The sequence below is a fragment of the Mobula hypostoma genome, chromosome 18 (genome assembly GCF_963921235.1).
Source record: "Mobula hypostoma chromosome 18, sMobHyp1.1, whole genome shotgun sequence".
Taxonomy (NCBI): Eukaryota; Metazoa; Chordata; class Chondrichthyes; order Myliobatiformes; family Myliobatidae; genus Mobula; species Mobula hypostoma.
Genome location: NC_086114.1, coordinates 36,408,549 through 36,424,356, shown reverse-complemented (window position 1 = coordinate 36,424,356; position 15,808 = coordinate 36,408,549). Strand labels below are relative to the sequence as shown.

At 43.6% G+C, this 15,808-nt stretch overlaps 1 protein-coding gene across 3 annotated transcripts in view; it reads left to right on the top strand.

Annotated features, from left to right (window-relative positions):
• Window positions 1-15,808, top strand: part of shld2 (shieldin complex subunit 2) — a 115,942-nt gene that overhangs the window by 12,640 nt on the left and 87,494 nt on the right. Inside the window, exon 1 of one of the 3 annotated variants that reach the window (XM_063070723.1) lies at window positions 14,732-15,043. The exons of the other annotated variants lie outside the window; for them this stretch is intronic. The gene's annotated coding sequence lies outside the window, so the exon portion shown is untranslated. Of the gene's footprint in view, window positions 1-14,731; window positions 15,044-15,808 lie in introns of those variants that run through there. 3 annotated transcript variants of the gene reach the window in all.

Here is a 15,808-nt window from a genome sequence, read left to right as displayed (position 1 = left end):
CATTGATAGGAGTGACTCAGACAGAATCTGGACAAATGAAGTTCTGACTGTATTGTATCTAATATTTCGGTAATATTGCAAATATATTGTTTGATTAAGCAATCTTTGTTGTTTATATAATTCATTAAGGATTGTATGTAAAAAGTATGTGAATGGCACACATCATTACACCATCACGTCATATATGCGTGCCTCACTAAATTAGATCAAAGTAGACCCGTATCCCTGGCTCCTGTGTCTTTCTTTCGATTCGTTTTTGGAGTTACAAGATATAACACTGACATCAGACCAACAGCTCCATTCACAGTGTTGTGTTGGTATACTGTTGTGCACACCACTAAGTCAGGGCAACTTGTGAGATGGAAATCAGTGAGGCATTGTGGCACAGCAGCCGTGGTAGAGTTTTCTTTCAATGTGTAACCTCATGGCCTGCCATTTTGTTTGCTCCACCATTAGTCCGCCAGTAGAACAATACTGTGGAAAGACATACCTAAAGCAACACCAGAATTAAGTTTATTATTGCTGACCTATGACATGAAATTTGCTATTTTGTGGCAGCAGTACAATGAAAAGAGCTAAAGTGTCTCAGAATTACAAAATAAATAAATAATGCAAAACAAAAGGAATAGTGTGGTTCTGTTCATGGTTTCATGGACAGTTCAGAAATTTGATGGCAGAAGGGAAGAAGTTGTTTCTGAATCATTGAGTATGGGTCTCGGGCTCCCTGGTGGTAGAAGTTGGAATACAGGACTACATGCATGTTAAACAGCAAAAGCTAAATACATGATTAAAGAGAGATTAGCTTTATTTGTCACATGTACATAGAAACATTGAAACATACAGTGAAATGCGTTGTTTGTCTCACGACCAACACAGTCTGGGGGCAGCCTCCAAGTGCTGCCATGCTTAACGTAACATGCCCATAATTTATTAACCCTAGCTTGTACATCTTTGGGAATGTGGGAGGAAACCAGAACACTGGAGAAAACACATGCGGTCATGGGGAGAACATACAAAGTCCTTACAGACAGCAGTGGGAATTGAACCCCAATCTTACAGCTGATGCTGTAAAACTTTATGCTGCAACACTACCATGCCACCCAGTTGATATGCTTTAAGTTATTCCATGATGAAAGGATGAGTAGTCAGTCACATCTAGCTGTGAATAAAAGTGGACAACTAAACAGAAGACTGAAGTTGGAGACTTCAAGAACCATTCCTATTTCCAACAGTGGTTTAGACCAGCACATGAATATTAAAATCCGGCTGAAGCAGCAACCATCCCGAATGCAATGAGTCTAGTTGTTTGCTACAGTAATTTAATAACTACATGATTTGATCTTCAATCTAGGCCTTCTCCTAAGCCTATTATGGAAGCCAGTCCTCAGCTAATATTTTCCACTCCATCGAATATCAAAAAATGACCCTGAGCTTTCTAATAATGCAAAGGCCACAAGCCCGGATAACATTCTGAATGCAGTACTGAAGACTTTTGCTTTAGAAACAGCCATGCATCTAGCTGCAGCTGTCCATAGTCACAATGTAGGCATGTACCTTGCCAAGGTGAAATTCTGCACAGATATGTGGTCTTCACCGACATTGGGTAAAGCCAGCTTACTGCTTTGTCTCAGTCATCAGGAAGGTGACAATGTTGTTGTCAGTGTTCTTAATTATCAGTTACTCATCAATAACTTGTTTTCAATGGTTAATTTGGGATTGACTAGATCTGCGTGGCTCTAGATATCATCAGTGCCTGGCTCCAAACAGGGACACGGGCTGAATTCCAAACATTCTATTTGCAATCCTTAAGAAAATGAAGCAGTCCATGCCTTCCTACAGCATGATAAGACTTCATTCAGGTTTGCCTTGACAACGGGTAACATTGAGCCGTACAATGACCATCTCCACCAAGAGGAACTGTCAAGAAACCTACCAATGATATTCAGCGGTGTTACTGGCACAGATTCCTTCCTCACTATTAACGTTACAGGTGTCACCTTTGTCTGGAAGCTGAACTGCACCAGCCATATGAATACTTTGACAATAAGAGGCATCATGAGTGTCTCACCTTTGTTTGCTCAGTGTATGTCATCTTCAACAGGCAGTGCTGTCAGTCAGCTGGGATACTCTAACAGCACTTCCCAAATATGAGCCCTTCACCACAAAAAAAGAGCAAGAGCAGCAGGCATGTGAGAACACCACTATCTTTATTTTCTCTCCAAATCTCACTGTCCTAGTTTGGAAAAATATCACCATTTCTTCATCATTGTGGAATTCCCTACCCAACAGCACTGTAAGAATATCTTCACCACTACCTCAGCGATTCATGAAAGTGTCCCACCATCACTTTCTTAAGAGTAATCAGGGGCCAGGAAGAAATACTGACCTTGCCAGCAATGGCATTCTGAAAAACAAATATATATAAAAAGATAATTGTTTTCCTTATTAGCAACTAGCACGAAAAAGTTTACTTGTTGCATTTCCATGGCAACTGTTGTAAATACTAATGCAAAAAGTACATAACAGTTCTGTCATAGTCCAACAAATGTGACTTAAAGTCACCTGAGTCACTGGCAACTAGAACTAATAAGTCATTGCAACAGGTGTTAATTTTAGAATGCCATTTATAGTTGGCTGAAGTTCATGCTATTGGACAGAGTACAGATAGCACTATACTTTAGTCAGCCATTCATTGAACTTTAAGTGCTGGTCTTGCCAGCAATGTTACTGTCTTTTATTAAGTGAAAATGTTGAAATATTGAGTTGCCTTCTTGGCCCATGCAGTAACAGACCTCCTACAGTGGAGTAACTTTTAAGACCGTATGACATTGGAGCAGAATTAAGCCATGCAGCCCCTCAAGTCTGCTCCGCCACTTGATCATAGCTGCTTCATAGCCCCTCTCAACCCCTTTTTCATGCCTTCTCCCCATAACCTTTAGTACCCTTTAGTAATTAAGTACGTATCAAGCTCTGCTCTAAATATACCCAAAGGCTTAGTCTCCATAGATGTCTGTGGCAGTGAATGCCACATATTCACCAGCCTCTGGCTAAAGAAATTTTTCCTTGTCTCTATTCTAACGGGACGTCCTTCTATTCTAAGTTGTGCCCTCTGGTCCTAGACTCCCCCACTATAGGAAACATCCTCTCCATGTCCATTCTGTCTAGGCCTTTTAATATTCATTACATTTCAATGAGACTTCCCCATTCTTCTAGACTTCAGCAAGTACAGGCCGAGAGCCATCAAATGCCCCTCCTACATTAACCCTTATAAAGCCTCAGCATTATATCTTTGCTCTTTTATTCTAATCTTCTTGAAATGAATGCTAACATTGCATTTGCCGTCCTTACTACCAATTCATCTTTCAAGTTAACCTTTAAGGAATCCTGCACTAGGACTCCCATCCCTTTTGCACCTCCAATTTCTGAATTTGTTGTGCATTTACAAAATTGTGTATACCTTTATTCCTTCTATCAAAGCAGTGGCAGATGGAAGTGAGTGGTCATAACTTTACATTTCCATCTGCCACGGCTTTGCCCATTCTCCTGAACCAGGGGTTCCAACCTGGGGTCCATGGACCCCTCGGTTAATGGCCGGCATCCATGGCATTAAAAAGGTTGGGGACCCTTTTCCTAATCTGTCCAAGTCCTTCTGCAGGCTCCCTGTATCTCTCCACCTATCTTTGTATCATCTACAAACTTGGCCTGAAAAACATGAATTCTGCCATCCAGATCTTTATAACGTGAAGAGTAGTGGACCCAACACTGACCTCTGTGAAACCCACTAGTCACCGATGGTCAATCAGAAAAGGCCCTTTTATTCCTAGTCTTTACCTTCAGCCAGTCAGTCAAGTTTTTATCGACACTAGTATCTTTCCTGTAATACCATGAGCTGCTATCTTGTTTAGCAGCCTCATGCAGCAACCTTTTCAAAGGCCTTCTGAAAATCCACATATCCTTGCTAACCACTGTAGTTAGGCTAACTGGCCTATAATCTCCTGTCTTTTACCTCCCTCCCTTGTTAAAGAGTGGAGTGATGTTCCAATTTTCCAGCCCTCCAGAACTATTCCAGAATCTAGTGATTCTTGAAAGATCACTACCAAGGACACCATAGTCTCTTCAGGTTCCTCTGTCAGAACCCTGGGGCGTAGTCCATCTGGTCTAGCTGACTTACTTACTGTCAGGCCTTTCAGCTTCCCAAGCACCTTCTTCTTAGCAATAGCAACTGCACTCACTTCTGCCCCTGACCCACAAATTTCTTGCATACTGCTGGTGTTTTCTTCCACAGTGAAGACTGGCACAAAATATTTATTCAGTTTGACTGCCATTTCCATGTCCCCCATTACTATCTCTCCAGTGTCATTTTCCAATGGTCTGATATTCTCTCTTGCCACTCTTCTACTCTTTATATATCTAAAAAGCTTGTATTATCCTCTTTTATATTATTGGTTAGGAATTTAAAATATTCATTTTCTGGGAAGATAATCTGACTTTAAGCCATCCTTAGTTTTAACTGTGTAGTTCTGAAAAGAGAAGATAGTTTCTCTGAAATGTTAGTGCAATTAATCTCTCCGTAAACATTTCCAGCATTTTCTGGTTTGTAAATATTTGATAATTACTGCCCAGTACAACTCCTGAAGTAACGCAACACACACAAAAACTAGAGGAACTCAGCAGACTAGGCAACATCTATGGAAAAGAGTATAGTCGATGCTTCAGGCCAAGACCCTTCAGCAGGACTGGAGAAAAAAAGCTAAGGACGTGGAAACCATAGAAAGGGTGCAGAGGAGATTTACAAGGATGTTGCCTGGATTGGGGAGCATGCCTTATGAGAATAGGTTGAGTGAACTCGGCCTTTTCTCCTTGGAGCGATGGAGGATGAGAGATTACCTGGTAGAGGTGTACAAGATAATGAGAGGCATTGATTGTGTGGATAGTCAGAGGCTTTTCCCCAGGGCTGAAATGGCTAGCAGGAGACGGCATAGTTTTAAGGTGCTTGGAAGTAGGTACAGAGGAAATGTCAGGGGTAAGTTTTTTTTCGCAGAGAGTGGTGAGTGCGTGGAATGGGCTGCCGGCGGTGGTGGTGGAGGCGGAAACGATAGGGTCTTTTAAGAGACTCCTGGATGGCTACATGGAGCTTAGAAGTGTAGAGGGCTGTGGGTAACGCCTAGGTAGTTCTAAGATAGGGACATGTTCGGCACAGCTTTGTGGGCCGAAGGGCCTGTATTGTGCTGTAGGTTTTCTGTGTTTCTATGAGTAGATTTTAAAAGGTCAGGGGGAGGGGAGAGAGAAAGACAAGGTGATAAGTGAAACCTGAAGGGGAGTGGTGAAGTAAAGAGCTGGGAGGTTGATTGGTGAAAGAGTACAGAGCTGGAGAAGGGGGGAGTCTGATAGGATAGGACAGAACAGAAGGCCATGGAAGAAAGAAAAGGGGGGAGGAGACCAGAGGAGGTGATGGGTGGGCGGATCAAGGAGGTAAGGTGAAAGAGGGAAAGTGGGTTGGAGAATGGTGAAGAGAGGGCATTATGGGAAGTTCAAGAAATCGATATTCGTGCCATCAGGTTGGAGGTTACCTAGATGGAGTATAAGGTGTTGTTCCTCCAACTAAGTGTGGCCTCATCACGACAGTAGAGGAAGGCATAGTTAAAACATATTGAAATGGGTGGCCACTGGGAGATCCTGCTTTTTCTGGCGGACGGAGCATAGGTGATCAGTGAAGAGGGCTCACAATCTACGTCAGGTCTCACTGATGTACAGGAGGCCACACTGGGAGCACCAGACACTCAATATGATCCCAAAGGACTCGCAGGTGAAGTGTCGCCTCACCTGGAAGGACTGTTTGGGGCCCTGAATGATAGCGAGGGAGGAGGTGTAGGAGCAGGTGTAACACTTGTTCTGCTAGCAAGGATAAGTGCCAGGAGGGAGATCAGTGGGGAGGGATGAGGGGGACGAATGGACAAGGGAGTTGCGTAGAGAGCGATCCCTGCAGAAAGCAGTGGGGGGGGGAGGGAAAGATGTGCTTAGTGGTGGGATCCCGTTGGAGGTGGCAGAAGTTACGGAGAATAATATGTTGGACCCAGAGGCTGGTGGGGTGGTAGGTGAGGACCAGGGGAACCCTATTCCTAGTGGAGTGGCGGGAGGATGAAGTGAGAGCAGATGTGCGTGAAATCGGGGAGATGCGTTTGAGAGCAGAGCGTTTGAGAGCAGAGTTGATGGTGGAGGAAGGGAAGCCCCTTTCTTTAAAAAAGGAGGACATCTCCCTCGTCCTGGAATGAAAAGCCTAATCCTGAGAGCAGATGCAGCGGAGACGGAGGAATTGTGAGAAGGGGATGGCATTTTTGCAACAGACAGGGTGAGAAGAGGAATAGTCCAGGTAGCTGTGAGAGTCAGTAGGCTTATAGTAGACATCAGTAGATAAGCTGTCTCCAGAGATAGAGACAGAAAGATCTAGAAAGGGGAGGGAGGTGTCGGAAATGGACTACGTAAACTTGAGGGCAGGGTGAAAGTTGGAGGCAAAGTTAATAAAGTCAACGAGCTCAGCACGCGTGCAGGAAGCAGCGCCAATGCAGTTGTCGATGTAGCGATGGAAAAGTGGGGGACGGATACCAGAATAGGTTTGGAACATAGATTGTTCCACAAAGACAACAAAAAGGCAGGCATAGCTAGGACCCATATGGGTGCCCATAGCTACACCTTTAGTTTGGAGGAAGTGGGAGGAGCCAAAGGAGAAATTATTAAGGATAAGGACTAATTCCGCTAGACGGAGCAGAGTGGTGGTAGAGGGGAACAGATTAGGTCTGGAATCCAAAAAGAAGCGGAGAGCTTTGAGCCCTTCCTGATGGGGGATGGAAGTATACAGGGACTGGACATCCATGGTGAAAATAAAGCGGTGGGGGCCAGGGAACTTAAAATCATCGAAAAGTTTAAAAGCGTGAGAAGTGTCACGAACATTGGTAGGAAGGGATTGAACAAGAGGGGATAAAACAGTGTCGAGGTATGCAGAAATGAGTTTGGTGGGGCATGAACAAGCTGAGACAATAGGTCTGCCAGGACAGGCAGGTTTGTGGATCTTGGGTAGGAGGTAGAAACGGGAAGTGTGAGGTGTGGGAACTATAAGGTTGGTAGCAGTGGATGGGAGATCCCCTGAGCGGATAAAGTTGGTGATGGTGTGGGAGACAATTGCCTGGTGCTCCTTAGTGGGGTCACGATCGAGGGGTAAATAAGAGGAGGTATCTGCGAGTTATCGCTGTGCCTTGGCAAGGTAGAGGTCAGTACGCCAGACTACAACAGCACCCCCCTTATCAGCGGGTTTAATAGTAAGGTTAGGATTAGTGCGGAGGGAGTGGAGAGCAGAGCGTTCGGAAGGAGTAAGGTTGGAATGGGAACAAGGTGCGGTGAAGTCGAGGTGGTTGATGTCCCGTTGGCAGTTAGCAATAAGGAGATCCAGAGCAGGCAGAAGACCAGAGTGGGGTGTCCATGAAGAGGAGGAGGGTTGAAGATGGAAGAAGGGGTCATCGGTGGGGATGGAAGAGTCCTTGCCGAAGAAGTAGGCTCGGAGACGGAGACAGCGGAAGAACAGTTCCGCGTCGTGGCAGACACGGAACTCGCTGAGGTGTGGGCGAAGGGGGACAAGGGTGAGGCCCTTACTGAGGACAGAGCATTCTGCCTCAGACAATTGAAGGTTGGAAGGGATGGTAAAGACACAGCACGGATGAGAGCTGGGATCAGAGGGGGGAGGGGGGAGGCTGGGGGTGTCAGTGGAGAGGGGAGGGTTGGGGTGAGAGGAAGATGGAGCCTCTGAGGGCCCAGGAGCTGACGGTGGGATCTGAGGGAGACGGGGTTGCAGAGTGATGGTGGGAGGACGGGAGTCACAATAGCAGCACATAAAGACCCGGCCTGGAGTTCAAGGCTGGAGTTGCAGTTGGTGGTTGTGCAATCGCTTTGAAGGTGTCCATGGTTGTTGCTGGAGTCCGGGTTTTGAATCTGCCCTGAGGTGTTGGAGCCGGCGAGATCAAGGGCAGAGGCCATAATCTGAAGTTCATGCCTGCTAGCGTCAGGGCCAGTGACCTGTTTGCGGATCCTATTCTGGTTGGCTGTCAGTTACCAGTGGTGTTCCACAGGGGTCCGTGCTGGGGCTGCTTCTTTTTACGTTGTACATCAACGATTTGGATTATGGAATAGATGACTTTGTGGCTAAGTTTGCTGATGATACAAAGATAGGTGGAGGGGCTGGTAGTTCTGAAGAAACAGAGAGTCTGCAGAGAGACTTGGATAGATTGGAAGAATGGGCAAAGAAATGGCAAATGAAATACAATGTTGGAAAGTGTATAGTTTTGCAATTTGACAGAAGAAATAAACGGGCCGCCTATTACTTAAATGGGGAGAGAATTCAAAGTTCTGAGATGCAACGGGACTTGGGAGTCCTCGTGCAGGATACCCTTAAGGTTAACCTTCAGGTTGAGGCAATGGTGAAGAAGGCGAATGCAATGTTGGCATTCATTTCTAGAGGAATAGAGTATAGGAGCAGCGATGTGATGTTGAGGCTCTTTAAGGCACTGGTAAGACCTCACTTGGAGTACTGTGGGCAGTTTTGGTCTCCTTATTTGAAAAAGGATATGCTGACGTTGGAGAGGGTACAGAGAAGATTCACTAGAATGATTCTGGGAATGAGAGGGTTAACATATGAGGAACGTTTGTCCGGTCTTGGACCGTATTCCTTGGAGTTTAGAAGAATGAGGGGGTACCTCGTAGAAACATTTCGAATGTTGAAAGGCATGGACAAAGTGGATGTGGCAAAGTTGTTTCCCATGATGGGGGAGTCTAGTACGAGAGGGCATGACTTAAGGATTGAAGGGCGCCCATTCAGAACAGAGATATGAAGAAATTTTTGTAGCCAGAAGGTGGTGAATCTATGGAATTTGTTGCCACAGGTGGTAGTGGAGGCCAAGTCATTGGGTGTATTTAAGACAGAGATTGATAGGTATCTGAGGAGCCAGGGCATCATTATGGTGAGAAGGCGGGGGAGTGGGACTAAATGGGAGAATGGATCAGCTCATGTTGAAATAGCGGAGCAGACTTGATGGGCCGAATGGCCAACTTCTGCTCCTTTGTCTTATGGTCTTCTTCCTTACTTTGTCCACTTTACGAGGCTTTTATATAATTGGAGACTTTAATTGCACTTTAAACCCAGCAATGGATCGCTCTACAGGCTGGGATACCTATAAGGCACAAACTAGAAAATTACTAAAACAATACATTGTGGATATAAATTTGGTTGATGTATGGAGAGAACAAAACCCTGGCAAAATAGAATACTCTTGCCATTCAAGTATACGTAAATCTCGTTCTCGTATTGATTATTTTCTTGTCTCAAGAGAGCTCTTATCAAAGATTAAAAATTGCTGGTATGATAGCATAGTAATAAGCGACCATGCTTTTATTTCATTAAGTATTCATATAGAGAAATTTATTCACAGTCCCCCTAACTGGCAATTTCAGGTGAGATGGCTACAAAACCCAGACTTTGTTAAATTTGTGGGAACTAAAATACATTGTTATTTTGAGTTAAATACAGATCAAACTAGTGCCAGCACGAGATGGGAGGCATTCAAGTCATATATTAGAGGAGGTATCATCAGTTATACAGGCTCCAAGTCCAAACAACAAAAAATACACACTCACAACACGCTGGAGGAACTCAGCAGGTCGGGCAGCATCCGTGGAAATGATCGGTCCACATTTCGGGCCGGAACCCTTCATCAGGACTGAAGAGGGAAGGGGCCGAGGCCCTATAAAGAAGGTGGGGGGAGGGTGGGAAGGAGAAGGCTGGTAGGTGCCAGGTGAGAAACCAGTAAGGGGAAAGATAAAGGAGTGGGGGAGGGGAAGCAGAGAGGTGATAGGCAGGAAAGGTGAAGAAGGAATAGGGGAAAACACAATGGGTAGTAGAAGGAGGCGGAACCATGAGGGAGGTGATAAGCATCTGGGGGAGGGGGCAGAGTGAAATTGGGATGGGGGAGGGAATTACCGGAAGTTGGAGAATTCTATGTACATACCAAGGGGCTGGAGACTACCTAGACAGTATATGAGGTGTTGCTCTTCCAACCTGAGTTTAGCCTCATCATAGCAGTAGAGGAGGCCATGTATGGACATATCCGAATGGGAATGGGAAGCAGAGTTGAAGTGGGTGGCAAGCAGGAGATCCTGTCTGTTGTGGCAGTCGGAACGGAGGTGCTCAACCTGAACCTACCAGCCTTCTCCTTCCCACCCTCCCCCCACCTTCTTTATAGGGCCTCTGCCCCTTCCCTCTTCAGTCCTGACGAAGGGTTCCGGCTCGAAACGTTGACTGATTGTTTCCACGGATGCTGCCCGATCTGCTGAGTTCCTCCAGCGTGTTGTGTGTGTTGCTTTGACCCCAGCATCTGCAGAGTTTTGTTTTAACAAAAAATAGAGATGGAAACTTTGGAAAAACAAATTAAATCTTTAGAAATAGAACTAAATGAAAGGGATGAGCCAATAAAACAAAGAGATCTGCTACTTTTGGGAGCCAAATATAATAAATTATCTGCTGATAAAGCTGCAAAAAATTTAATGTGGCTGTTGCAATCTTATTACAATCAAGGAGAAAGAGCTGGGAAACTTTTGGCATGAAGAATTAAAAAAATACCGTCTGACAGAGCAATTAACAGTATAATAACCTCTTCAGGAAGCCTAACAGTAGACCCATTGGAAATTAATAACAGTTTTAGAGAATTTTATGAACATTTATATAGATCAGAATGCCCAAAAGGTTCAGAAGAACGGGACATATTTCTTGATCAGTTTCAATTCCAGACAATGACAGAAGATTCAAAAAAGGAGTTAGATGGAGGTTTAACAATTGAAGAGTTATCACAGGCTATCCAAAATATTAACAACGGTGAAGCACCAGGGCCTGACAGCCTACCAATTGAATTCTACAAAACATTTCAAGAAAAATTACTAGTCCCACTCTTGATTATGTATGATGAATCTTATCGGAATGGAACTCTCCCACCCTCTTTAAAGCTGGCAATGATAATGCCGATCTTGAAGCCAGGCAAACCTCCTACAGAGTGTTCCTCATTTAGCCCAATAAGTCTAATTGGATTGGACACAAAAATACTTTGTAAAGCCTTAGCAAGAAGATTGGATCCCTATATCCCACATCTTGTTCATAATGCTCAGAGTGGTTTTGTGCAAAAATGCCAAGGATTCCATAAAAGCAGAAATGTGTGTACTAGGTATATAAACAAAGAACTTTACTGTTAGTCCAAAACAGTCAACTTTTTGACTTTGGACTCCTGCAGGCCAGGAGGATGATAGCTTTATCTTGGAGAAAAATGGATATACCTTTGATACATGTATGGGTGAAGGAGATGGCATCTTGTATTATATTGGAGAGACTGACTTACATAACCAGAGGAAAGGCAGGAGAATTTGAAAATGTGTGGAAACCTTTACTGGAGTTTCTTGGATGTCAAGGTGCACAGTCATTTTGAAATAGCTGTGTGTTGTTGAGTGCTTCTATAGTTTTTTCTCTGATGTGTTTTTATTTTATTTCTTTATTAAATATGTGAAGTATGTGAAATGTTATCTCTTTTCCTTTGATTCTGAAAAACATGAGAACATGTTTCACTATTTAGTTTAATTATTATTATTGTTTATTTGTACATGTGAAATATGTAAAATTCAATAAAAATATTGTTTAAAAAATATTCGAATCAATCTCATATTGCACTTGTGCAGGCAGCTTGTTCCACACTCTCATGATCCTCTGAGTGAAGAAATTCCCCCTCATGTTCCCCTAAAGTTTTCACTTTTCACCTTTCACCCTTAAACCACAACCTCGAGTTATAGTCCCACACAACCTCAGTGGAAAAAGCCTGCTAGCATTAACCCCATCTATACCCCTTATAATTTTTTATACTGCTATCAAATCTCCCCTCAATCTTCTACATTCTAAGAAATGAAGTCCTAACTTATTCAATATTTCATTCTACCTCATGTCCTCCAATCTTGGCAATATCCTTGTAAATTTTCACGAAACGCTTTCAAATTTACTCACATCTTTCCTGTAGGTTGGTGATCAAAACTGCACACGATACTCCAAATTAGGCCTCACCAACATCTTATACAACTTCAACATAACACCTCAACTCCTGTACTCACTACTTTGATCTATGAAGGCCAATGTGCCAAAAGCTTTCTTTATGACCCTATCTACCTGTGCCACCACTTTCAATGAAATATGGACCTGAATTTCCAGATCCCTTTGTTTTACTGCACTCCTCAATGCTACTGTTCACTGTGTAAGACCTACCCTAGTTGTTCCTACCGAAGCACAACACCTCGCACTTGCCTGTATTAAATTCCATCTGCCATTTTTCAGCCTACTTTTCCAGCTAGTCCAGATCTTGCTGCAAGCTCCGATAGTCATCCTTGCTGTCCACTATACCCCTATTCTTGGTATCGTCCACAAATTTACTGATCCAGTTAAGCTCATTATCATCCAGATCATTGATATAGATGACAGACAACAACAGACCCCCACTGATCCCTGTGCAACTCCATTAGTCACAGGCCTCCAGTCAGAGGCAATCATCTACTAATATTCTCTGGGTTCTCCCACAAACCCAATGTTTATTCAATTTACTACCTCATCTGGAACACTAAGTGACTGAACCTTCTTGACCAACCTCCCATGGGGGACATTGTCTGATGTTTGCCAAAACCCATGTAGTCAACATCCACTGCCTGGTCTTCGACATTCCTGGTAACTTCCTGAAAAGTCTCTATAAGATTGGTTAGACACAACCTTCCATGCATGAAGCCATACTGACTATCTCTAATCAGTCTACGTCTATACAAATACTCAATAATACGATCTCTTAGAATATCTTCCAATAACTTTCCCACTACTGATGTCAGGCTTACAGGCCTGTAATTTCCTGGTTTATTTTTGTAGCCTTTCTTAAACAGCAGAAGAACAATAGCTATCCTCCAATTGTCCAGTAGCTCACCTATCACTAAAGATGATTTAAATATCTTTGTTCAGGTCCCTACAGTTTTTGCACTTGCCTCCCCACAGGATCTGAGGGAACACCTTGTCACCCTGAGGATTTATCCATCCTAATTTGTCTCAAGACAGCAAACACCTCCTCCTCTGTAATCTGTATAGGGTCCATGAAGTCAATGCTGCTTTACCTCACATCTACTGTAATAACCTACACTAAAGAGCGCCTTTGGATTAGTGATAAACTTGCTGCTTCTAAAGATGGTGAACAATTCAAACCCTGTTCCAGATTATCCCAGTAAATGGGAACTAAAACATGGTCTATAAATAACATCCTTCAGAGCCCTTGTATCCTATGGCTGTGACTGCTGGCTCACTGATATGAATGAGTTTCAAATGGCACTAGGAAATTAGACAAACTCACCCAACCTCCCATCACGTAAGTGAACACTTTAATCTTTAACAACAGGAATTCTGCAGATGCTGGGAATTCAAGCAACACACATCAAAGTTGCTGGTGAACGCAGCAGGCTAGGCAGCATCTCCAGGAAGAGGTACAGCCGACGTTCCTGACGAAGGGTCTCGGCCTGAAACGTCGACTGTACCACTTCCTAGAGATGCTGCCTGGCCTGCTGCGTTCACCAGCAACTTTCATGTGTGTTACTTTAATCTTTAGCAGTGCAGTGAGATCGTTCTACCTTCCCACTAAAAGGCAATTTCATTGTTTGCAAATATCTAGGGGCAGACAACCATCTGTATGCCAGTCATGGTCTTGGTCCCAGTGCATATTTCAGCAAGTGGCCTACACATTTGTATTTTCTGCATCCTGTGTATTTCTATTTCTATTTGGCTTGGAGTAATTTCTGTGATAATTCAGTAACTTAATGCAATTAATAGCTCTCCTTCAATTTGCCTGGAGTGCCACCAAAGTAAACAGCATCAAAGACACCCACCATCCAGCCAGGCCCTCTACTTGTTACTACCATCAGGCAGGAGATCCCACAATGCCAGGTTCAGGAACAACCATCAGGCTCCTGAACTGGAGTGGATAACTTCATTCACCACTTAGAACATAAGAATATAAGAGGTAGGAACAGGAGTAGGCCATTGGGCCTGTCCCACCATTCAACAAGATCATGGCTGATCTGACCAGGTACTCATCTCCACCAACCTGCCTGTTCCCCATAACCCTTAATTTCCCTACTATGCGAAAATCTATCCAACTTCTCTGAACTGATTCTATGAACTATGGACTCACTTTCAAGGACTCTTTACAACTAACTCATTTTCTCAGTATTATTTTTATGTGCACATTTTATCTTCTTTTGTACATCACTGTCAGTCTTTGTTTATGTATAGTTTTTCATAGAACTCCATTGTATTTCTTTTTTTATTTTTTCCTGTAAATGCCTGAAAGAAAATGAATATACATGTACTTTGATAATCTAAATGTAGTTTGAACCTTGAACATTAAAAGGATTTGACAAGTCATTACAAATATTCCTGCTAAACACTACCAGGTATTATGATAGACTGTAGAATGATGAATCTACATCATTATTTTCTGTGTTGCAAAAATAAGTAAATGTGTACTATATATTTTTCAACCATTTCAACATTTTCCCGTAAACACATTGACAATGTGTGCCAGTGGTGTAGTGGCATCTGAACCAGATTTCGAGCCGAGTGGTCTTGGGTTCAAATCTGGCCAGCTCCTTGCACGCTTTTCTGTTCAGGTTTAGTAGAGCTTCAGTTTTGGGCTCTGTCACCGCTTTGATTGCATTGGAAACTGCCAAACTGATAAACTCAGTGCAACATGTTCCCATGTTTGTGCATTCCTCGACTGCTTGTGTTTATCCACCAATTGAAAGCAGTTAACCCCAGATAATAGGGTTAAAGGCCAACTGACACACATCAAAGTTGCTGGTGAACGCAACAGGCCAGGCAGCATCTGTAGGAAGAGGTGCAGTCGACGTTTCAGGCCGAGATCCTTCGTCAGGACTAACTGAAGGAAGAGTGAGTAAGGGATTTGAAAGTTGGAGGGGGAGGGGGAGATCCAAAATGATAGGAGAAGACAGGAGGGGGAGGGATAGAGCCGAGAGCTGGACGGGTGATAGGCAAAAGGGGATACGAGAGGATCATGGGACAGGAGGTCCGGGAAGAAAGACAAGGGGGGGAGGGACCCAGAGGATGGGCAAGAGGTATATTCAGAGGGACAGAGGGAGAAAAAGGAGAGTGAGAGAAAGAATGTGTGTATAAAAATAAGTAACAGATGGGGTACGAGGGGGAGGTGGGTGCCAACTGATGTGTTTGACTTCTGCACCACTTCCCAAAAGCATAGTAGGCTCACATCAAAGAGACAATGAGCTAAACCAATGCTCAGATGTGTAAGCATTGGATTGGCAGAGAAGGGGGCTGATCTATTTCCAGCTTCCTTATTGGCCTTTTGCATCAAAGCTAACAACTACCACTGAACCAGACCTTTTAAACTGAGGGGTCATTAGTTGTAGAAACTGTCTGGCCTAAAGTCCCTGGGTGTAAAGACATTTTATTTTCACTCACAGGATGATGAGGTTTCAGGAGAATTCCAAACTGGCAAGCATCTCAATAAATAATGAGTTGCTTTGTGAAGTATTGACCATATTTAGTATTAGTTTTTTCTCTACACAAATGGCTGCTGAAGCAGCTGATTACTTCCATTACTTTCTGATTTTAGGTTCAAGACATATATTTGCTCAACAGAGGGATACTTGGGAGTCTTTTTGGATGGATCATCAAAAT